A 23716-nucleotide genomic window follows, 5' to 3' on the forward strand; every position below is an offset into this window, starting at 1 on the left:
ATTTTGGTAACCGCTGTATAAAAAGGATGCAGAGAAACTGGAAAGAATCCAGAGGCGTGTGACAAAGATGATCAACGGGATGGAATGCACGCCATGTGAGCAGAGGCTGAAGGAACTGGGTATGTTTAGTTTGGAAAAGAGGAGATTAAGGGGGGGAATACGATAGCAGTCTTCAAATACTTGAAAGGCTGCCATAAGAGGGAGAAAAATTGTTGTCTCTCACCACGGTGGACAGGACAAGAGGCAATGGGTTCGAACTACAGCCTAGCGGTTTTAGATTAAATCTTAGGGAAAACTTCCTAACTGTAAGAACAGCAAGACAATGGAACAAACTGCCTGGGGAAGTCCTGGAAGCTCCTTCACTGGACACTGCTGGATAGCCATCTGTCTGGGACGGTTAACGTTTAGACACAACACACTCTGCATCTTGGCAGGGGGGTTAGACCAGATGACCCTTAGGGTCCCTTCCAACCCGATCGTTCTGTGAGCCTCTCCTGCCTACACCATCCACCACATGCACCTTCTTAGAAGAATTTACCAAATGGATGCAACCCAGCTCATTCCATAGATTACAATGCAAGTTGATTCAGGCCCTACGTGAGTACCGGTTTACAAAGGGTTAATGTTACATTATAGCACATACAGGAACAAACCCAAAATAGTAGGAAAGGGAGTATGGACTTATGGTTAGAGCTGAGTCAGCCTCTCTGGATTCTACTCCAGGCTCTGCCACCGACTCACTCTGACTTTTGACAAGTCACTTGGGGCCGGATTTGTAGAGGAACTGAGCACCGTTGACTTCTATTGGAGCTACAGTTGCTCAGTGGTTCTGACAAATCTTCTGTGCCTCAGTTTCCCCTTCTATATAATGAGGATAATGCCACTTCTCTGCAGCACGGGAGCTTGTAAGGCTTCATTCATTAATGCACAAAAGGATCTTGGAGACCCTTGGCTCTCAGTATTGTAAGAGTGCACCCTGTGCTACTGGATTTTGTGTACAGAACAGTATATGTCAACTGGTCATCAATGAGCGCCTCTTCCACACACCCCAGGCCACTGCTGCATTGTGATTTCTTCTTGTACCAATCTGCCAGACATGTCCATAAATAAGTAAAGCAGTGGATTTATCTGTCCCACAAAACGAATGAGGTGTAGCTCTCCCCTGCGTCTGCTCTCCAGTGATCACCAGGACCTAGGCCTGCTCCACACTAGAAAATTAGGTCAGTTTAACATTTGTCAGGGGTGTGAAAAATCCTCCAACCCCCCCCTCCCCCCCTCCCCCCGCCCCCGGGTGATGTAGTTAAGCCGACCTAATTCCCCCATGTAGACAGTGTCAGGTCGACAGAGCTCCTGCCTCTCAGGGAGGTGCATTACCTACAACAGTGACAAGAGAATACCTCCCCATCGGGTCTACACGAAGGTGCTACAGCTGTGCTTCTGTAGCATTTTAAGTGTAGACAAGCCCTTAATTGGTAGCTAAGGTAAGGGAATAAACTTGCAGGTCTGCCTATTGTCAATGCCAGCAGGTGGTAGAATAGCTGTGAAGGGGGTAACTGGGTCGGGTTTAATGGCCTGTGATGGGCAGAAGGCCAGACTAGATGAACTGCAGGTCCCTTCTGACCTGAAATTCTATGACAGCACACAATACAGTAGCATTCCTGACAGGTTTCAGAGTGGTGGCCGTGTTAGTCTGTATCAGCAAAAAGAATGAGGAGTCCTTGTGGCACCTTAGAGACCACAAATTTATTTGGGCATAAGCTTTCGTGGGCTAAAACCCGCTTCATCGGATGCATGCAGTGGAAAATACAGTAGGAAGATATAGATACACACAGAGAACTTGAAAAAATTAATTCATTGATTAGTCTCATTAGAGTTGGTATGGCAACACCCATTTTTTCATGTTCTCCGTGTATCTATATCTTCCTACTGTATTTTCCACTGCATGCATCCGATGAAGCGGGTTTTAGCCCACGAAAACTTATGCCCAAATAAATGTATTAGTCTCTAAGGTGCCACCAGTAGCATTCCTGTCACTCTGTGTTCTCACCGATGGCCACAGGAAAAAGGCCAGTTCAACCCCAGCACATGTGATCAAACAGGTATCCTGGATAGCCAGCTGGGTGCGCCCAAGTCCATGGGCCTGGGTTTTTTTCTTACAGAATTTGTACGCTGATTTCACTCCACTGACCTCCATGGAGTCAGGCTCAGTGTACAGCAGTAAAAGCAAGATCAGGCACCATGTCTCCAGACCACCCCCGTGAGTCTGGTTACTTTTCATTACCATAAACAAAGCAGTTATTGAGAAATGTCACAGCCTAGCCAATCACCATCACTCAGTGCACTGATTGTATTAACTCTGCGTTCAGGAGCGCTTTAACAGATGGTATATTATAGTGTCATTATTTATAATTTACCTCGCAAGTATCCCACTATGAGACAGTACTCCAAAGACAGTAGCCACTTCCTGTGCTTCAACAATCCAGTAGTCAAAAATCAAATGAGATGCAGCAGGAGAGGGATGATTTTAAGTTATACCTGTATAGATCACGTTAACGCAGCTAATTTCTTTTACACTTTAAAAATCATGTGAATTATATACATCCCTGAAGGTCTACATACATCCTCATTCACCGCTAAGCCCTAAAACACAGAAGGCTGCAAGTCAGCTAACATAGTGATGAGCATGGTATGGATACATAAGAGTTTCTCAATTACAGTGGCCAGGGCCTTAGTATAGGTGCATTTATACCTAAAAGCTTGGAGGCAGGGACTGTCTTTTTGTTCTGTGCTTGTATTGCTGATTCATGACTGGGGATCCCAGGAAGAGCTGCAACATGTGTAATTTCCTCACCCTTAAAAGGCCACGTTACACTGCCGGATCAACATGAAGGGACTTTATACTGTACATTTAGTGCAAATGGGAATCAGGCCATTAGAAATTAGATGGAGAAACGTTATCTTTTATTGTCTACACTCACTGCCATCCCTGAAACCGCCCCCACTCTGCCCAGTTATTTACCACAGAATATTATAACCACCTCGCAAAATTCTGTCCACCCGCTCGCCCAGGGTAAGTCATTTTCTTTGACAAGTATGTAAACTATTACTTATTCCATCATAGCAGTAGGGCGGCCGGTCGATTCTGTGCCTGGAGAATCCTGCATTAAAAATGGTACTAGGTTGCCCTGTTATTCAAGTAACACCCCTGGTGGGAATTGTGCAAAGCTCCTGCCCCCAAGGGCTTACAAGATACATGTCAACCTTGCAAAGACTTGTGCACATGCTTAACTTCAAACTCACAAGTAGTCCCATAGGCTTTAGTGGGACTATGCACACACTTAAAGGTAAGTATGTGTGTAAATTTTTTTGCAGGACTAGTATGTAACTTACTCTCCTCTGTGTCTGTTTCTTCTCCCAATCTTTCTCTCTCGACTATATAGATGGTAAGCTTTTTAGGGCAAGGACTGTCTCTTACTATCTGTATGTAAAGCCCCTAGCACAACGAGGCCCAGATCTCAGTTGGGTTCTCTGGCTGTTCCTGTAATACAAATAATAATTAAGTAATAGATGCCATTTACCCAGGTCAAGTTAGAACTTGGTTTGGCCACCACCAAATTGAAACTGTGCTTAAGTTGTTAAATTCCACTATAAGACCTGCGTATTAATAGCAACACACACTATTTAATATGCATTTCTTCCTACCGCCATGCAATTTCCAGATGGTATTTATGATGCAAGACCTCAGCACAGAAGCCAAATTTAGGGCCTGATCCAAAACCTATTAAAGTGAACTGGAGATTTTCCATGGACTCCAGGAGTCATTGTATTAGGGTCTTTAAAAGGCAGGGAGAGGGAACAGAGAAGACCTAAAGTTGTGAACCAGTGGATGGGAATCAATGCTCCTAAATGCAGCCATCAATGCTGTGTGTCATGGGCTCTCAAGACTTTAGAAGCCTCTGGCTGCAGGGACCTTACATATCCTGAAATTTGTACGGGACTTTAATATCTGGCTGGGCATAATTTCAACATCCAAGGCTACAATTAATTAGAAAAGTTCAGAAACAGACTTCAAAGAGAAACAGCAGAACTAAAATTCATTTGCAAATTTAACACCATTAATCTGGGCTTGAATAGGGACTGGGAATGGTTGGCTCATTACAGAAGCAGCTTTTCCTCTCCTAGAATTGACACCTCCTCATCCATTATTGGGAGTGGACTACATCCGCCCTGATTGAATTGGCCCTGTCAACACTGGTTCTCCACGTGCGAAGTAACTCTCTGCTCTCCATGTGTCAGTATATAATGCCTGCATCTGTAACTTTCACACTATGCATCTGAAGAAGTGAGGTTTTTACCCACGAAAGCTTATGCCCAAATAAATCTGTTAGTCTTTAAGGTGCCACCAGACTCCTTGTTGTTTTAATTAATTAGAAACAAAACCTCATTTTCATCTTTCATCTGTGCATAACTTTGCACCAATATGCAAACCCAGCCATGATCAGCACTCCCTTGACTGCCCTAAAACAGCTCACCTTTGGCCCCTCCCATAAATCAGCTTCCCACACAGCGAACAGTGCAGAGCCTTTCCTGAGTTATGGACTTTGGCGCTCACCAGTGAGGACAAGGCTTAAAGGGCCACTCCTTAAATGCAACAATGACCAGTTTTGATGCCACAAACAAGTGACTGATTGTTCACTCGTACGGGATCACAATGCAAGTCTTCCACGTAATGGAAGGACTTGGTCACTAAACAGTAAAAACATGAATGGATTGTGGCAGAGCAAATTCACTGGGTAAGGTCAGAGATACCTATAATTAAAAGAAAGTTTTTCCAAGACACACACACACACACCACCCCCATTTAAACTATTAGGATCGTTCAACAGCATATACCAGGGGTGGCCACATGCGGCTCTTTACAGTTAAAGTGCGTCTCACGGAGGCCCCCACGCCTCCCCCCCATTCTCCACCTACCAGACTGGGGCGGGGTGAGCTCAGGACTTCTGCTCCACGGCAGGGTGATGGGGCTAGGAGTTTCTGCCCTGCGGGGAGGGGGCTCTCAGGGCTTCAGCCCTATGGGAGGTGACTGCTGGGGCTCAGGGCTTCAGCAGGAGTGGGGTTGAAGTCCCAAGCCCCAGCAGGTATGCCCGGTTCCTGAACTTCTGAAGATTATCGTACGCGACGATTAGTAAGTTTGGCCACCCCGGCATATATACCCAATGCAACCACCACAAAACCAGAAAGTCCTCACCTATCCCTTGTAATCTACAACCACCATGATATTGTCTTCCCCAGATTATCTCACCCACAATACACACACCCTGCCACACTTCCCTTCCTCTCCATGCAAAACATACAACCTTTAACTCTGACTGTGTGGAACGGTTAGAAGTGGATGTTTTAAACAACATGAACCAGTTGTAGGTTGCGGTAGGTGGACAAGTGTGTAGGGCGGTGTAGATTTTTAGAGAACGTGTGTGGGTGTGGTGTCAGAGGATTATTAATAGACGGAATGGTTTGGGTTTGTGTAGGGTTGGTTTTTTTAAGTGGAAATAGTTTGCAATGGAGTTTATCATTTCGGGGCGCCATTCTTGGTCAGAGTTATTTAGGAGATGGAATGAGGAAGTGTGGTGCTGTTTTGTTTTTTCAATAGAGGTTTGCAGTTACAATCAGATCCACTCTGCCCCTTTCTTTGTTGGAGGAAGAATCTTAGAGATAAGGGAAAAAATTCTTCTCGCTTCCCTTTTGTAGGGAGCTGAATAAACAGTCTCCAAAACTCTCTTTTCTGTTTCAAAGATAGAACTCAGCCTCTTTAAAATGAACCCATTTGTTAAAATTAACACAGCTAGTGAGTTCTACTGCTGTAGTACCTAGGAGCCCCAGACCCTGCATTAAGCAGTGTACAGCTACAAAACAGAAAGAAACCCACCCAAAAGAAATTATCTTGAAATGTTAAAAGTCCCTGCTCCAGAGCATTCGAACATTATTTTCCTAGAAAGACAGGACCATAACAGTCCCATGGCCAATCTAGCCTCTGACAGCAGCTGGTACCAGCTGCTACAGAGAAAGGCGCATGGAACACTGTATAATGTAGTTATGGAATAACTTCCCCATAGGAAAAGAGTCTTCCTAACCTTCATCTGCTATAGATTGATTTATGCCCTGAAGAATCAGGGTTGGTAACCCTTCCAAACATTTTGGGGGAAGAGGTGGGGAGTTTAATCCTTACTAATGTAGCTCTGGCTGTCCTAAACAAGGGCCAGATTTTCAGAAGAGCCCATGCACCCAACACAGAGCTTTTCTTAAAAAAAAAAAAAAAAAAAAAAAAAAAAAAAAAAAAAACACACCACACACCACTGGCCTAAATGGGAACTGAGTTCTTTTGCAAATCTGGCCCATGATGCCAATTCCACTGGCCGACCCAGCTGGACAAAGACACAGAGGGTAAGGAGGGGGGAAAATAAAGGGAGGTTGATTTTGTCCTTCATAAACTTCTGTGGTAAAGCGTGAAGAGGTTATTGGGAAGACCAAAGAGAGTGAAAATTGCGAGGGGTCTTCATTAAATATTTATTTTTTAAAAACGACACACCTCACTCAGTCCCGGCCTGGTTTGTATAAGCCTGTGAGTGAAAAGATATTTTCTCCTTATGATGTTGCGGGTCTGGAGAAAATAAAGATAAAGTAGCCTCAGGATTCAAGCGAAGGGCACAGATTACCTTGATGAAGCGAGGGAAAGGACCACTTTACCTTTGTGAATTAGCACAGGCAGGAGAATGGTGCTTAATGCCCTGTGGTCCCCTATTCATCTGGCTGAAAGTTAATTTTCTTTTTCAAATGGGCTCAGTAGGATTTTAGCCCCAAGCAGAGACAAAACAACAGACTATTAGAAAGTTTGATCAGTGGCTGCTTGTCGAAATAACTGTAAATCCCAGTCTGATGCAGCCAGCTTTTGGAAAGGTGTTTCCTGCACTAGCGATATTTTTACTGAAGGGGAAAAAATCCTTTATTGCTGGAGTTTGTAAGATCCCTTGGAAATGACTGCAGCATCTGGATGTCCTCTTCGAAATACGGCTACAACGACTCTTGCGAGAGAGTGGAGACTTCCTGCCTTAGAACAACCCTGATGGAAAGGCTTTCCAAACCATAAGCTACACATTTCTCTCTCGGTTTGCGCCTTAGCAAGCTACTTAAGCAAGTGACCCTGCTTCAACCATGTGACTGGTCCAACGTCAGTCAACGGGACTATTCGCACAGTCAAAGCTAGCCACATGCCTAAGTATCCCACTGAATGAGAACCACAGTATATAGCTGTAGAGACTTGGACACCAATGAGACTTACCCCAGTTTTGCCCGGCCTAACCAGTCACCATGCTGCCAAGTCTTAGGGCTGATGGGATGGACTGGATCCTACTGTAAGACACAGGGAGGAGTAGAAGCAAGTGACCCTTGCTGTAAAAGGCACTGGAGCTGTTCAAACCTGCTCTTCCATCGACCATCAAAAAAGCTGTGGCCTAATGGATTATTTGTTTCCAGTAGTGCCCACAATGTACTAGGGCACTGCCGGATGATCCAGGGCGACCTGCTTGATTTTCTGAATTACTCCTACCGCCAGATCATCCAAAGAGCTCAGCACCCAATAGGCAGAGCTCTTCTGAAACATCTGGGCCTGGCTGCGGGTGAAGAGCCCTTCTGAAAATGCTGGTTCTCAGGGCGAAGGAAGAGGAGTCCAAGCCAAAGCCTAGCGAAGTCAATGGGAGCGGGCACGAGGCGGTAAAACGTAGGAAAGATCAGAACCTCAGCAGGTTCTGCGCGATGCAGCCCAGACGTCGAACATGGTGCTCACGCAGTAGCTTGGAATTCTCTTTGGAGGCTGCAAGCGAACAGAGTCAGCCAGATGGAGCCCGTATGTTGAGTGGTGTGGAGAAAGAAACTGGGGGAAAACCACGGTCTATAAATTCCATCCAGCTATTTATATTGCGCCCACCACTGTGGTATCTGGAGTCAAGACGGAGTTCAGGTCACGCTTTGTCTAGTTTATAAGAGCATTTACGCTTCCTGCCAACAGTGCTATTGGCAGGCTGCCCTTCCCAACAGCCCCTTGTGGGGTGGCATGGGCTCCTGCTGTTCTGGGTCACCAACTGCTTGGTGGCCATTAAGGACAGCCTACGGCCTTTCTACAACTTTTAGCTGGGATTCTTCAAGCACTGGCTTCCCTTTGCTCCCACTGAGCGGTAAAACTCCCACTGATTTCAATCGAGTACAGTGAGGCCAACACAGAGTGCTTCTGAAAGCCCCATCCTTCACGACACAGAGACTTCCAACGTAGATAGCCCTTTGTAAGCATGTCCCCTGCACCCTGCCTGGTGGAATCTGTCACACTGACAATTCTGGTAGCTTGAAAACCCAACCTCTGCACTGCTTTTCACCTAAAAGGAGAACATTCTCCTTGAAGTTTCAGAAAGTGGGTTAGCACTGGAAAAGGACACTAATACATAGAGGTGCTTGAGAAATCTCACACACACATGCACCCCACACACAGGGCCTTGTAGCAACTGTTATGACATATTTCTAAACTGCAGCATGCGTGGGTGTAACCAAGTGACCTGTAGTTTGAACCTTTCCCAGAAGGTAGCACGGGACACTCGGCCAGTGGCCCCATTAGCTGTGCTAACAGCAATCAGCATTTCTCCACACCCATAATCAATCGGCTTTGCAGAAAAATGTAACAACAATATTTCCACACCCCGTTTGATTGGATACCGTCTTCCCTGAGCAAGGGGAATAAACTCATTTAGACATGGAAAACCTTGGAGTCTGCTTTCCACGCTGGCTACTGATCTCCAAGCAGTCCACTGCTAGCACTAAGAATTTTGTGAATGCTTTGGGCCAACTTCTGTACTCAGTTTCACAGGTGTAAATCCACTGGTTTTGACGAAGTTACTCCAGATTTTACTACAGTGTCACAGAGCAGTATGTGTCCCTCTGGATTCAACTGACAAGATTCCCAAAGGAAGTACACTGTATTGATAAGGGCTTAAATTTTTTTTTAGCTATTTCCTGTGGGAATAGCATGTTGGGATATGGAGAAAATCCCCATTAGCTCCAACAATAACAATTTGTTTTTTTGGAGCACTGGCGTCTAGATTTAAATGAGCAGTAGCTATATTAACAATGACATTTAATGAGGAATTTGGCTGAGGGGTCGATTCAGGAGCGAGTCTAGGCTTGTGTCTTTTCAGTGCTGCAAAACAGGTGAAATAAAAATCTTTGCCTCGTGAATAGGAACATGAGAACCAAACAGTTTTAGACTAAACTTTGGATCCAGATTCATGCTACCATCGTTTAGCACAGCATCAAAGAATTCTTCCCCTTCAGATGCAGAGTTCAGCCCGGACAACGCAATTTTGTAGCTATAAATGTTCAGAAGCCTCTAAACTGGACTATGACCCCAGCCGAACGGAAATGTCCAAATCAGTATGGCACTAGTGAAGAGTGCAGAATTAACAGTATTGTCAGAGAGCTCAGATGAAGGTGCAGAGTGAGGAGGGGTAAGATGGAATAGTATTTTTGCCCCAGGTCCTTTTGAAGAGATTTCATTGCATAATGCTGAATATATATATAGGATGCTTTCAAGGATAAGCAGCTGGCTTCAAAAAAATTTCTAAGCGTGAGTTGTGTGTGTAATCTGACAAAAGTTTCCACTGGAAGAGCAACTTTCCGTATTAGTGCTGCAACACACAAGCCTGTCCTATGGGCTAGGCAGCAAGCATATTCCTTACAAGTGGAGGAACATAGAAACACTTTTGCAGAAGCCCTATGTGGTCTCGCTCTTCTTGACCCATAGCTGGACTGCATGCTTGAGCAGTCCAGACTTTGTATGAATTCGGATTAAACCAACAGGGATACTTGGGAGACGGGGTGGCAGAGCTATTTCTAGTGGATGATTGCACGATCATATGGACCAGTGGTCTCCAAACTTTTTTTGATTGCGCACCCCTATCGGTAAAAAATTTGAGCATGCACCCCCGTCTGACGAAGCAAAAAAAAAAAAAAAAAAAAAAGCACTCCTCCTGCCGTGCAGCCCCCAAAGATCCTCTTGCACACCCCATCGGGTGCACGCACCCCACTTTGGAGACCACTAATATAGACCAGCAGATGGTTCCAATCTAAGGCCCCAAGTCACGCAAGGAGTTGCATATGGGTGAGGCTCTATGTTCATCAAGCTCCACTCATACAGAGCTCTTTATTTCTCCAAATCCAGGAGAGGAGTCAAACATGTTTCCTCCCTCCTACTCTGACTCTGGTCTAGGCCAATCTAAGTGAAGAAGGGCAGGAGATCCTCTGAATTGGAGGTAAACCCTAGCAGGGAAGGCTGCAGCAAAGACGACGAAAGAGGAGGCACAAACCAGGACTCTATTCCTAGGGACAAGCTGGCACCCAAAGGCAATATGAGGGATGGGGAGGAGAAGACGAGAATCCATGGCACAAGGATTGCATCCACAAATGCACCTAGCCTCGTCATCTTGTGGGGAAACTTGGTCAAGCGCTCTGGTCGAGGGCAGTCTGGAAGTGGCGTGTGCTTTATTTAAATATTCCATTTTTTTGCTTTAACCTCAGTAGGATTACAGATCTTCCAACCCTGGGATGCAACCTGTGTAGCATCATGATTTTCAACTGTATTAAATAGGCTACAATACATTTAAAAACATTAGCAAACTGTACCAAGCTGCAAGAGGGCAGGAGACCCATAAATGATTCTACGAGGGAGTCTAACTGCAAGGGGTAAGGATTTCTACTTACACAACAAACCCAGAAGTGCTAGCCTTGGGAAGCCAAGGCCCAGCTCACAGCAGAAGAGTTTTACAGAGTCCTTCCAATAGTGCTAAATGGAGGAGGATCCTAGCTAGATGAGTTGGGGAAAAGATCGAGAACCACTGCTGTAGAAGAGCAACTGGCACTGGGAGCTCTCAGAGCCAGGATAGGGGACTAGCCGGACCATTGACTGATTCCTTTCTGTGGGACTTGCCATGTTGTAAGGTACAATTTTTACATGCCTCAGTCTCCCCAGAGAACAGCCCTGAGGTCTCAGCGATAGCCCCACTGAACAATGTTCTGGGATTGATTCTGCTGCTCACAAGGTTGAGTATCACCCCACTGCAGACTTTCCTGCTTTAATCAATAGTAAGATGAAGCAGTAGGCTACCCCCCGCCAACAACAAAACAATACTCCAGAAACAGAACATCTGAAACTGGAGATGGGTATCCTGGTCCCACTAGGAGTCTCCAGGAAAATTTCCCCCAGGTGGACTGAGCATCCCAGCAGCTCCTGTCATGTATAAATACACAGAAAAAGTCAGTCTTGGTGCTCAGTACCCCCGAGACTTCCCAGCAATGCCTCACAGCTAAATTTCACCTGGAATCCTTGCACCAACAGAATTAAAGGCTCAACCCGGCAGATAAGCAAGGACTTAGCCAAATTATAAATATGAAGTCAGTGACGAGTCTCAAACACTTTTGGCCTCTCCCACTAAGGCCCCCAAGTTGGCAAAGACTTAAGTCCAGAAACAACTTTACACACGTATCAGAGGGGTCGCCGTGTTAGTCTGGATCTGTAAAAAGCAACAGAGAGTCCTGTGGCACCTTTACGACTAACAGATGTATTGGAGCATACGCTTTCATGGGTGAATACCCACTTCGTCAGACGCACTTTACACACAAATAGCCTCACTGCAGTCAAGACATACAGTAACACTCACACTCGGTCTCTGCAGGATTGAGACCCAAGCAATCAGTGTCTTAGGGAAGAAGGGAAAGAAAAGTAACAGGTAACATGTACAGTAGCTACAGACCCACACACCGTGTAGCACTCTTGGCCAGCTTTCTGTGGCAAATTCCCCCTTCTCAGTGGTATTCCATGGTACACTGAGGCAGCGTGCAGGAAACACTGTGGCAGGTTTATGTAAAAAGTTTTTAAAACTGGGGCTCTCTTGGAATTAACTATGAATCAGTAATGTAATCCGTACATTATGCCTGGTGTTAAATTTCATATTAACTTAAGTTTACTTTGCATTGTCCCTAATAAGGCAATTGTCCATGTCCTGCATAACTGTATCACAGACATTATCAGAAGCAGATGCTTGAAGTTTTGGCAGCTGGATAAGGGACAGTTAGGGCTTTCAGAAACTGGAGAGGAATGGGGGGTAATTTGATATTGTGGGATAAACACATTAGCAGAGTTTTTGCTAAAAGATTCATCAGGGAAATATGTAACAGCGTTGATATCATTAGGCTTCAGAGTCCACATGTTACCGATATAAACGGGACAGTTCATGACTCTCAGAGCTATTGTTTTAGGCTCTCTGAAAACTCATCAAGACAAGACTACATCATCTGACACTGTGATCTCAGCTGGAATGTCTCCTTCCCAACCATAAAGGATTAGGCTCCGGATCATTTTTAAAATGGAAACTAAGAATCTAGAGCACAATTCTGTAGCAAAAGGCAAACGTCGCAGCAGATTTCACAGGGCTACGGAGTACGTGGTGAGTCAAAGCTGTCCTAGCTGGCCCAGCAACGACAGGTCAGATTTTAAAGTTTTGGGATCCTTCCTGATTAAAGGTATGATATGCAATAAGATGTCAGTTTCCCCCAGAAGGTGTCAGTTCCCCCTAGAGTACTTACATGTGGTTCATCTGCTATTATTGGTAGGAGTAGAATGGTCACACCTAGAGGCCTCAACCAAGCTCAGGAACCCCGCTGTACGAGGCACCGTACAGACATCTTAAGAGGAAGTAGAGTTTGTTTTCTAAATAGACAAAGACAGACAAGGGATGGAAGAGGAAGGAACAGAGAAATGAAGGGACTCATTGAGCTCATGCAGCAGGTCAGTAGCAGAGCCAGAAACAGACTCCAGGTCTCCTGACTCTCCATCCAGTGCCCTCTCCCCCAGACTACCTTGTCTCTCCAACACAGATTCTCAATTCCACAATGCATCCACCTTGCATTCAATTCCTGGATCCGCCAGTCAATCCTGCCTTACAGCCGCAGAGAAATGCCACCTCCGTGCTTCCCGACTGCAAGTCCACAGTCCACCAACAAACAACTCGACCCAGAGGGGGAATTACTCGGGAGACTTCCAACACCAGCAAGAGTCACCACACCATGCACACACGAAGCCAGCCGGCTCCAGCACAAGACCGATCAATAGGAGCACTCAGATGTTTAGCTTATCCGGAGTAGATTCCTCTCTGTCCCCATGAACTGGAGGGACAGGGTACCAGTCTCCCCAACAGAAAACACTCTATCCCGTACCTTTCCCCCTGCACATGCAGAAAGAACACCTTTCCCCTGCTTCATGCAGCAAGGCCAAGGGAGCTCACTGGTCATTTCACCTGGAAAGGGTAAAAGCCTCTTCCATACATGTATCTGCGTTCGGTTCCTGGTTTTGCCAAAGCCTGGCGTTTGTAGCCAGGTAACCCCGGGGGGGCATTTCTATTTTAAACTGTGCTGCTGCTTTTCACAGCACGGAGGGTGGGCAAATGCCACCCTCCCCTGGCGGGTCAGTCCCTGTTTAACAGCTGCCTCTCTTGGCAAGCCCAGCAGCCCCCGCCACCTCCCGGCGGGCCAAACCTACCTGGTCCCATCAGCATCTGCACATCTTTCTGCCCAGGGCCGGGTGAGAACTCCGGCTTCAAAGGCCCAGCTCTGACAGGCGCCAAGCCAGCCCGTGTAAACGCCAGTTCGAAGCAGACGGGAGCAAAGACAACACTTCCCCCCCCCCCCCCAACAAAAAATAAAACCGATCCCGCGGGAGATTGTGTGTCCCCAACTCCGGCCATCCAAGGGGATGGGAGGAAGGGGAGGGGTCCCTGCGTGACCCCCCAGCAGAGGGAGAAAGGCGGGGAGGGGGGAGCAGGCGCTGCAAAGAGCCGGGGGGGCGAGTGGCCTGTAGCGGGACCAGCACCCCCCCCCCCGTTCACTAACCTCATTCCCGGCAGCGGCAGGTCCCGGCACACGCCCCGCCGCGACTCCTAATCCCACCTGCCCCGGCTCAGCCCGCGCCCCGAGACAATGGAGCCCGCGACCCACGCGCGACCCACGCGGGGCGAAAGTTTCTCGCTTACCGCAGGGCTCCGGCGCGCCCGCAGCCCGGCTCCTGCCGCCCGGGGTGGCGGGGCTCAGCCTCGCCCGCAGCCCGGCTCCTGCCGCCCCTGGATTAATCGGCGAGCCGCGGAGGAAGCGGGCGGCGGCAGGGGGGGGGGAGGACGGGGGAGGGGTGATTCCCTCCCGGCCTGGCTGGGCAGGGAGGGGCGGGCTGGCCGGCCGGGGCCCCCTGCTCCCGGGGGCTGCCGAGAGAGGCTCTTTGTTCTGTAATCCCAGTAAGATTGCCAGCCATTCGCCCCGGCGCTAATCCCAGCCCCGCTCAACAGCAGCATCCATTGGCTGCCATTTACATACAGGATTAGCCAGCCCGCAGCCCGGCCGGGGGGGGGGCCTGGGCATGGCCCGGCGCCACGGGGAGGGGCAGCGGGCGGGCCCCGGGGCGCGGAGAACAGGGCCCTGGGGAGCCGGGCGGAGAACAGGACCGTGGTTCTCCAACTTTGGTACGGGTGACCCCGTTCCCCCGGAAAGCCTCGCAGAGCGACCCCCCTTCTACATGAAAACCGCATTTTTAAAAAAAGATTTCCCACGATTCTAAATGCTGGAGGTGACCTGGGGTGTGGAGGCTCTAGGGCGAGCAGACAGCAAGTGTGAAAAATCGGGACAGCGGGTGGGGGGGAATAGGAGCCTAGAAAGGAAAAAGACCCAAAAAATCAGGACTGTCCCTATAAAATCGGGACATCTTGTCACCCTATGTGACCCCCACCTAATAACCTTGTGACCCCCCGTTTGAGGGACCCCTGGAAGCGGGGCAGTGGGTAGAGTGACCAGATGTCCCAATTTTATAGGGACAGTCCCGATATTCGAGGCTTTTTCTTATATAGGTGCCAATTACCCCTTGTCCCGATTTTTCGTGCTTGCTATCTGGTCACCCTAGTGGTGGGGCAAGGGTGGGAGGCCTGGCGGAGAAGAGGAGCAGAGGCACTGAGGGGAGGGGGAGAGACGTGTTGAGAAAAGCCAGGAGGACAGGTCACGGGATGGGGGTGGGAGCTGTGAGCACAGGGTGGGGGTGTCAGAAGGCTGCAGGTGGTCTTTGGCACCTTGGAAGGGTGCTTGCTGGTCTCCCTGCCTCTTCCCCCTTGCCCAGCCCGGCGGCATGGGGGTGCACCGATTTGCAAAGAGAAACGGGGAGACATAGGGGGGGTGCTTTGGGTATAAGCCTGAAGCAGGCTCAGCTATAGGGACTCCCAGTTTTCCTGGGCATCGGGTGACCCTGCTGTTTTAGGGGGGAGGGATGTGCTTTGGGGGGGGCTGGCAGGGATCCCTGAGGCACCTCTGCACTCAGCCAGCCTCTAGCCACTGCCAACAGTCCAGCTAGCCGCCCCCTCCTGCCGGCAGTCAGGTGTTCTGCAGGAGTGGTGGCTTGTAACTCCAACAGGGACCCCCAGCTGGCCCTGAAAACAGGGAGACGCGGGCACCCAGCCTCAACAGCGGGAGGGGAGGGATTTACAGTGCAGGCTTCCCTCCTCTCCCTGGCCTGGGGGAGCAGGGCTCCCCCGCAGCTGGGGTGTGTCCACCATCTCCTTGGTCAGTCTGCTTTAACCTCTGGGAAAGGAGTCAGTTGGGTAGAAAAGGAACGCGGGGGAGTTGTTCTGCAGCCTCAGCCAGGCCTCTGGGTGCCTTCCCCTGGAGGGACGCCGTCATGGCCACAGCTGTTCTGCCTCCACTGGGAGCAGGGCTGCCTCTCCAGATTAGAGACCGCAGAGCAGCGCCTAGGGAACATACCAACCCTTCCCCAGATTGCAGGGTATGGGCACAGGGAGTGGCTCCAGATCTTGCCTCCCTTTCCCGGGGGAGCGTCTCTGCCTGCAGTGGAATCCAAGCAGCGACCACAGAGGGCACGGCCCTGGGTTTGTACAGCACCGACGGGCTGAAGCAGCTGTGCGCCAACTCTGCCTGTGCAGGGAAAGCAGATGTCTGTGAAGTGATGGGCAGCAGGGTAGCTGGAGTGCTTTGGTGCAAGTGCACGTATCTATTTATTGTTTCACAGTGTGTCTATCGCCACCTCTTGGTACATTTACACAGTCCTTAAAAATCACATAAGACATCTAGCTTGACACGGCAACTCATCCCAAGACCTCAGGAAGCAATCTCCCCACAAACCCATACAGTCGGTACTCCATCCCTCCTGCAAACAGCCTTCTCTGTCCAACAGGGAGAGAATAAGTCAACAGGGAAGTCTGGAACAGTTCTTGCAGATGAGTGAAATCAGGCTCTACCAGGCTAACACAGAAAACAATTTCAAGTCCAGAGGCTCCTGCTCTCCCACCAAAGGCCCTGCAGCTCCAATATTGGGGTATCAAAAGGAACCATTAGCAACAGTTCAGCTGATCGCAGCTGGAAAAGGAGGATAGGCAGGTATTTCAAGTAGCCTGGGCTTAAAGTTGTTTGATGTTTGAGATTGAAGACATCACTTTCTATTACACCCAGAAGCCAGTGCATGCTAAAACACACAGGTGCAAGAAACATCTTGGAGCAAGCAAGCTGCCACATTCTGTACTAACTTCCAAGTTGTCTTGAAGCATAGCCCCATATGGTATTATTTTAGGCATGGATTACGGCAAAGGCTTGAATAACTCCCGCATGATCCACACTCAGAGAGGAGGCCCCAGCATCCATCTAAGGTTTACTCTAGTGCAAATATATTTGACTGCCGGGATATATCTTGGAAACAACTCTGCACCTTACAGGGAATTATTCTGGTCAGACACTGTGGCCATGAACAAACTTTTGCTGGTTTCAAAGCTGGTACAAGCGTCTCATGAATATTACATCACAACTAAACACCCTATCATTTCCTAAGATTAACTACCTGAATACCAGCTCCTCAGGTTGGGCAGAGATGCTGCTGTGCTTCCCAGTCACGGGAAAGGTAGCATTTCTTAGTCACTGTAGCTCCAAGGGATGACCATAACAGCCCACTCCAAGTCTGTAGTGTCATTATCCAGCGTGTAAAGGCCTGAAAGCCGACAAGCAAGATGCCAGATTGTGAAAGACCACCAGCTCCTTACAGCTCCCCCATGCAACCCGAGACACTTCCATTTGTATATTCACAGCAGCTCAAACCAGCCGTTCTCCAACGCCGCATGCTTACACTTCTCTGTTTCCATGTGCCCTGGATGATATTAGCCATCTCGCAGCTCAGGGGCCATGGGATCACAAGTCTTTTACCTTCCGAGATCAGAATAGGCATAACCATTGACTCCCTTGGGATGTTTGGGTTCTGTCTCAAATGACAGCTCTTTCACTTGGCCAACCAGCAATAAGGCATTTCCAGCAAGGTGGGTAACTAGAGATGTTGCTCAGATACAGCCCTCACTTTTACACAGGTAAATTGGAGAGGGGTCTATAAACCTGTGCCTTAAACAGGTTCCTTCCCCCAAGGTTAGGGGGTTTGCTGACAGAGGATCATTACCTAGAAAGGAGATACCACCAGATCAGGGAGCAGCTGCACACAGAGCTCCAGAAAACCCAAGGGGAAGGAAATTTAACTGAGCCCTAAACTGAAACTACCCCCATCATTAGCATTGGAGAGAGAGACAATAACGACACAGTGAAACCCTCAAGAGCACCAGGGGTAGGACCAGCGGCTGGGAGGCAGAGAACGAATTGCTCCATGTAGTCACTACAGGTCTCTTTGTAGGGGGCCAACATCAGTTAGTCTGTTTCTGGCGTCCATTTACTGATAGGAAGTCATATTACATAAACATGACCATCCTATGTTGCCGGAGGGGAACACACACCTAGCAGAGATGGAGAGGAGCTGGGGTGAAAACAAAATGCCAACTAGTCACCTCTTTGTGGGAAGTAGGAGCTGGAAGAAGCTAAGATCGGGCAAGAAGTGACTCTTGAAATGAAAAATGACCGCCACCGGGGTAGCGTGGCATATTAGGGAGGGAGTGGATTGGGCATAGGACAAGAAGTCAGGACATTTTTAACAGTGAGAGGAATGATGGGAACAACTGACTCAGGGCTGTGATGAATTCTCCATCACTTGCAGTCTTTACAACAAGCCTGGGTAGATTTCTAAAGGAGAAATTTCTATAGAATTTACTGGCTTGTTACAGAAGTTACTGGGTGAGGTCCTTTGGCCTGGGCTGTAGGAACATAATGGTCCCTCCTGATCTTAAAATCTAGGAATCTGTACCCGCCTCTACCACTAACCTGCTGGGTGACCCTGGACAAGTCTCGGCCCCTCATTGCACCTCTGTTCCCCTCCCATTTTTTGTCTGTCTTGTCTATTCAGATTGCATGCTCTTCCAGGCAGGGACTCTCTCTTACTGTGTGTGTGTACAGCGCCTAGCACAATGGGGCCTCGGGGTGCTAGTGCAGTACAAATATTGAGAGGCTTGGAATGGAAGCTGCTAATTCCTATTAAGTGATGCTTATTCAGATCAGCGAGGAGTGGGAAGGTGCGATTTGTTTTGTAATGCCCTAGGGAGGTCCTCGGAGTTCCTCTTTGATCCAATGCCATGTTCCTTTTGGAAAAAAAAATAATAAAAAAAAAAACCACAAGAAAAAATAAGTCCGTGTTTGCCAAATGGCAAAGGACTCTCTGTTGGGGGAAAAATTACTATTTTCAAGCTTCTCACTGGGCATTAAGTGATGGGAAGTTAAAACAAATCAAAAACTATTTAAAAAAAAACTCGACAGCATTTTAACCTCTAAAGTTTAAAAACTGCTGACTTCTTTTTCTTCCAAACATATATTATGCAGCTGCTCCATTAGCTGGATTTTGTTTTAAATACGTGATGATTTATTACTGCTCCAGGGCCAAAGGGAGGGAAAAAAACATTTTAAGAGAAATGAATTTAAGTTTCTGAAGCATGGAAGGTTTTTTAGTCTCCACCAAGCTGTTAACAACACTGCCTGGAGTGCAGTTCCATCAGCTCAAAGAAATACTCCAGCAATCCAACCCCACTCGCCCTGTGCAAACCCAACTAGAATACGCAAACAGCTTTGCTGTGCAAACCCAGGGAGACAAGATTTTTCACCAGGAACCCTCAAGAGTTGCAGGGTCAAGGGGCACCGTGCGATCCAGTCTTTTTGCAATTTACCAGAACATGCTCAAGAGTTTTTTGCCAGTAAGTAAGCAGCCTCTCCCACCAGGAGGAGCCGGTGGAGGGTCTGTCTAAAGTGGGATAAGATGGGAGGGATGTTGCTGTCTTGTGGGGAGCAGCCTAGAGCCAGGGAGTGGATTATCTCTGGCCCTTGTATAGAGCAGTGTGTGTTACCTGTTACAGTCGTTCAAAGTACAGCAGCAGCCAGGGTAGTTTTCCCCTCGCCATCCCCATCTACAGCTGGCCAGGAAGCTGACATTAAACTACTGCAATACATTCTAGGGAGAGCCGCACCTCAACTCCATTCCAAACCTTAAGCTGGCGCAGAACATAGCAGCCCGCTTGCTTTGAGAGGCATCCAACAGGGAGCGCCCGACACCAGAGCTTCAATTCTCAGCCGCCTTCCGCTCTGCCTTCGTCTCATTGCGAGCCACGCAGCGAGAGTGTCAAGCCCCAACACTTTGCACAGGTGTCCACACCAGGCGCATCAGGTCCCTTATCCACCCCAGCAGCCTACAGGTTTCAGGAGGGTGTTTATGGGATTGCAGGTTTGTCAGTCCAAGGGTTTGAAAATCATGAGATTAAAATAAAAATAGACATTTGGTCCTTTTGGTTTGCCTTTGGGGTTTTGGAGCCTACGTCTCTCTGCAACCAGGAGGTCTAGAAATGTGAAGTGAGAGCTGCAATTCTCACCTAGTCCCGGCCCTCCAAGGGGTGGGGGCTTTAAGGAGGACCCCTGAAGTCATGAGAGTTGGCCGTGCTGGTGTTGGCTTTGTACACTACAGCCCTGCCTGGCCTAGGACTCACCTGCCAGCCCCACCACCCTCCCCCCTGTGCCATGCTGCCAGAGCTGTGGTCGGCAGGAGCTTCTGAGCTGCAACTGCCCTTGGGATTGGAGGAAGGTGGCTCATGCGAGAGCATTTTCGAGGCCCCCTGGCCTTGAATTCACCTGCCCACTACCACTGCCTCTGTCTGAACGAGCCCCTATGCTACGTATTGACCCCGAGGACACGCTGCAGTGCCTGTGCACTTCCCGAGTGTGGGAGAGTGATGAGAGGGAGGGATTTGGGCGAGGGTGGGTTTTGTTATTTTCAACTCTCTGCTTGGTTCATTGTGGCCCCAAGGGTGATTCCAGGCGCCGGGATTCACAGCTGTTCACAAGGACCGTGATTGAGACGTTTGCCCAAGGTGCCTAAGGAATAGGTGATTTTTAAAGGTGGCATAAAACCACACACCAATAAACTGCCATTCACACAGGGTGACCAACGTGCCGTTAGAAACAGCAGGACAAGCTAGCAAGGGTCATGCACACACGGCTCTCCCACACAGTGCCCAGGCCCAGCGCATAGTGTTAAGAGCTGCATTAAGGAAGCCATCTACGGGTCCTAGGGACTATGCTCCACATAAGGTGCCAGTAGATGGTGCTTGATCTGTTAACTAACTCTACAAAAGCAGCCAGGAGTGCCCACTGGGTTTGCCCCATTTTAGAGATCACTTGGTGACAATCTGCCTGGAGATGGCTGCATTTCAGGGGCAGGGGGGAAGCTGTCTCGCTAGCTACACTCACTGGGATCCTTCAGGATGCTCTAGACATGGGGAGCGGTGATTAGATAGAACGGATCATTTGCTGCTGTTTTATTGTACTCCATCTTTTCCATTGTTTTGAAACACACGCTGCTTGATCTCTTCTCCGTTGCTTATGGTTTAGCTAATTGCTTCTCTATTACCAAAAAAATCAGTTATAATCACCCTTCAGACAGGAAAATCATGCACACAGTTGCACCATTTCATTAGTGCCCCATCTGATGGCCAGTTATTCACAGTACAAGCGGCTACATGCTAGGTGTTTTCCATGCATTCAGGAGCGGTGGTGCTCTCCCCACACGAAAGAGCTCAGACCCTTAAGGATAGACACATAGACAGAAGCTAGGTGGCTGGGGAATGGTAGTCACCTTCTGGAACTGGATTCACTGTGAGCAGCACAGCAGAAGTGGGTCGTTAAGAGGTACTGTCAGATGGACCCAGCAGCCAAATTCTCCTGTCTCAATAGCTCTTGCATAAGTCTCCTGCCTGGCACAACTGAGCCTCTCTCTATCTCTGCAGAAATAACTTTTTTAAAAGGACAGTGGCGTCCAGGCAGGACTAGGCCCGAGACAAGGACAACCTAGTAATGAAGAACGATTGTAAACAGGAAAGGGTAACTTACGCCCATTGAGAAACAGGACAGGGAGAAGAGAGTTGTCAGGGAAAGTATGGGTATAGGAGAAGGAAATAGGAAAAAGTCTCTGTCTGAGAGGCAGTGTGGCGTAGCGGATAGGGTGATGAACTATAACTCAGGAGACCTGAGTTCTGCCACTATTTGCTGTGTTACCTTCAGCAAGTCGCTTTGCCGCCTTCTGCCTCTTCTGTAAAGGGAGGCCAGTGATACTTGCCTTCTTTTGTAAAGGGACTTGAGATGTGTGGGTGAAAAGTGCTACGCGTTACAATTCTTTTTTTTAAAAAGCAAACGTCATTGAGAATTGTATCCATTTGATTATATCCCTCCCTCCACTGCATTTCACGTCACTTTTCTTAGGGCAGGTTACACTGAAAACGCTGCACCGATGCACCGCTGTAGCGCTTACGTGAAGACACTCCTGTGCTGATAGAAGAGCGTCTCCCGCCGGCGTAGTTAATCCACCTCCCCAAGAGGCGATAGCTACATCGATGGGAGACACTCTCCCATCAACATGGCACCGTCTGCACGGGGGCTTTGGTCAGAACTATGTCGCTTAGAGGTGTGGATTTTTCACATCCGAGCCACGTAGTTAAACCGATCTAGGTTTGTAGTGTAGACCTGGCCTTAGACTGTAAGTGATCTGAGGCAGCAACGGTACCTTTGTTTGGACAGTCCCAGGCACAACAGGGCCCTGATACTGACTGACCCAATCTTCTGGTGCAGCATCGTTTAAACGTTATGTCCCACTTGGTTTTTATTCCTTAAAAAAAAGGTAAGGGATTTTCTGCTCCCCTGCTGTTGTTCAGACTTTCTGATTGTGCGCTCGATCACCACTACCAAGCTCCTTCTTTTCCTCTCTCCGCACATGCCTGTCTGCTGCCTCTTCAGCGTCAGCTTTGCTGTTCCTCGTTCTCCACGGGAGTCCTGGGCAACCCACAAACAACACAATCGGTCATCAGGAAAACTGATGGTTCCCAGCATGCTGTCTGCTACTCAGAGGAAATTGGGAAAGAGCAAATCTACTTTTCTCTCATCTTCGTCCATTCTGGTAATTTTTCGGGATTGTGTGTAGCAGATGCAATGTTTTCAGATGGAAATGGGATTCTCAAGTGGATGCTGTGTTAAGAATAATAAATAAATACAAGGAGTTTTCAGCTTTGGTGCCCACGTGTGGCTAGTTTGCTTGAGTGGCCTTTTCCGCACCACCTTCCGCACCTGTCACCTTCTCCTTTCAACGCTTTCATGACTGCCTAAACTCTTGCTCCTTTCGTCTTGCTTTCCATCACTAATCTCCGCTTCAGGATCATCTTCCTCCCTCATCATGTTAAAAAAAAAAAAAAAAATCAAGCACTAACAATGACAGCATGAAACAGATGCCAGTCAAGAGACTGGAATTCATTTCCTTCACAAAAGCACTTTTCCTTGCTTTCTCACCATCTTTCCTGCCTTCCTGGTTTGTTGTATTTTCTCGGGAAGTTCTCTCCCTAGGTTAGATTGCAAGACACTGGGCTTTGAGAGCTCACCCACTGACTTGTCAGCAGTGTGCCATGCATACAACTGGTGCTACTGATGGTGATTTCCCCAGGGTCACATAGCAAGTCACTGGCAGAGCCAGTGTTATTATTTGCATACAGTATTAGAAAAGTAAGGAGCAGAGAGGTTAAGGAACTTGCCTGAGGTCACACAGCAAGTCAGTGGCAGGGGCAGGATCATAATATAGAAGATTCTGACCTATAATCCTGTGTTCATTTTCTCTAGACACATGGGTGAGCTAACATGAGTCCTGCTTCGGAAGGATCTGTGAAAGAGACAGAGGAGGGGTAGCAATTCTTCATCAAAACACATCTTCAGCTCTCCTACAGTCATAGCTGAAACCTTCCACTCTCTTCAGATCAGCAGCATTAGTTGTAAAAGTGTAGATTTCCATTCACAGCTCAGATAAAGGTAGTGCACAGGTTGAAACTACAAGGTCAGAGACCTTTTCATGTGTGACATTTCCATCCCATCTGATGGCTCACATGTCTTTCAAAGACATTGCAAGTCAGCTAGAAAGCCATGAGGAAACCCAGGCGTTGTCATGGGTAGATAGATGCTTCCCTGGGGTACTGTATCCAGTAAGGGACAGATATTCAAAAGCAAGTGTCAGGCTTCTGAGATCGCCTGTGATGATTGTGAACAGCCTAATGCAAATCTCTCAGACCCAACAGATCACTGATCCCATAAGGAAGGGAAATCCTGTTGCTCCCGCTCCTTATCATACACTAGGGCTACTTCTGAA

The 23716-nt window shown here is 48.2% G+C and overlaps 1 protein-coding gene across 5 annotated transcripts in view; it reads right to left on the reverse strand.

Moving 5' to 3' along the window:
* GTF2IRD1 (GTF2I repeat domain containing 1) overlaps positions 1-14397 on the reverse strand; it is a 170939-nt gene extending 156542 nt beyond the window's left edge. For 2 of the 5 annotated variants that reach the window (XM_034752961.1, XM_034752962.1), the window contains exon 1: positions 14124-14396. The gene's annotated coding sequence lies outside the window, so the exon portion shown is untranslated. Of the gene's footprint in view, positions 1-12681; positions 12806-13633; positions 13705-14123 lie in introns of those variants that run through there. The other 3 variants (XM_034752963.1, XM_034752965.1, XM_034752964.1) reach the window with 3 other exon arrangements.
* Positions 14398-23716: the final 9319 nt, after the last annotated feature.

Source organism: Trachemys scripta, chromosome 18, assembly GCF_013100865.1.
Source record: "Trachemys scripta elegans isolate TJP31775 chromosome 18, CAS_Tse_1.0, whole genome shotgun sequence".
In the NCBI taxonomy this organism is placed as follows: Eukaryota; Metazoa; Chordata; order Testudines; family Emydidae; genus Trachemys; species Trachemys scripta.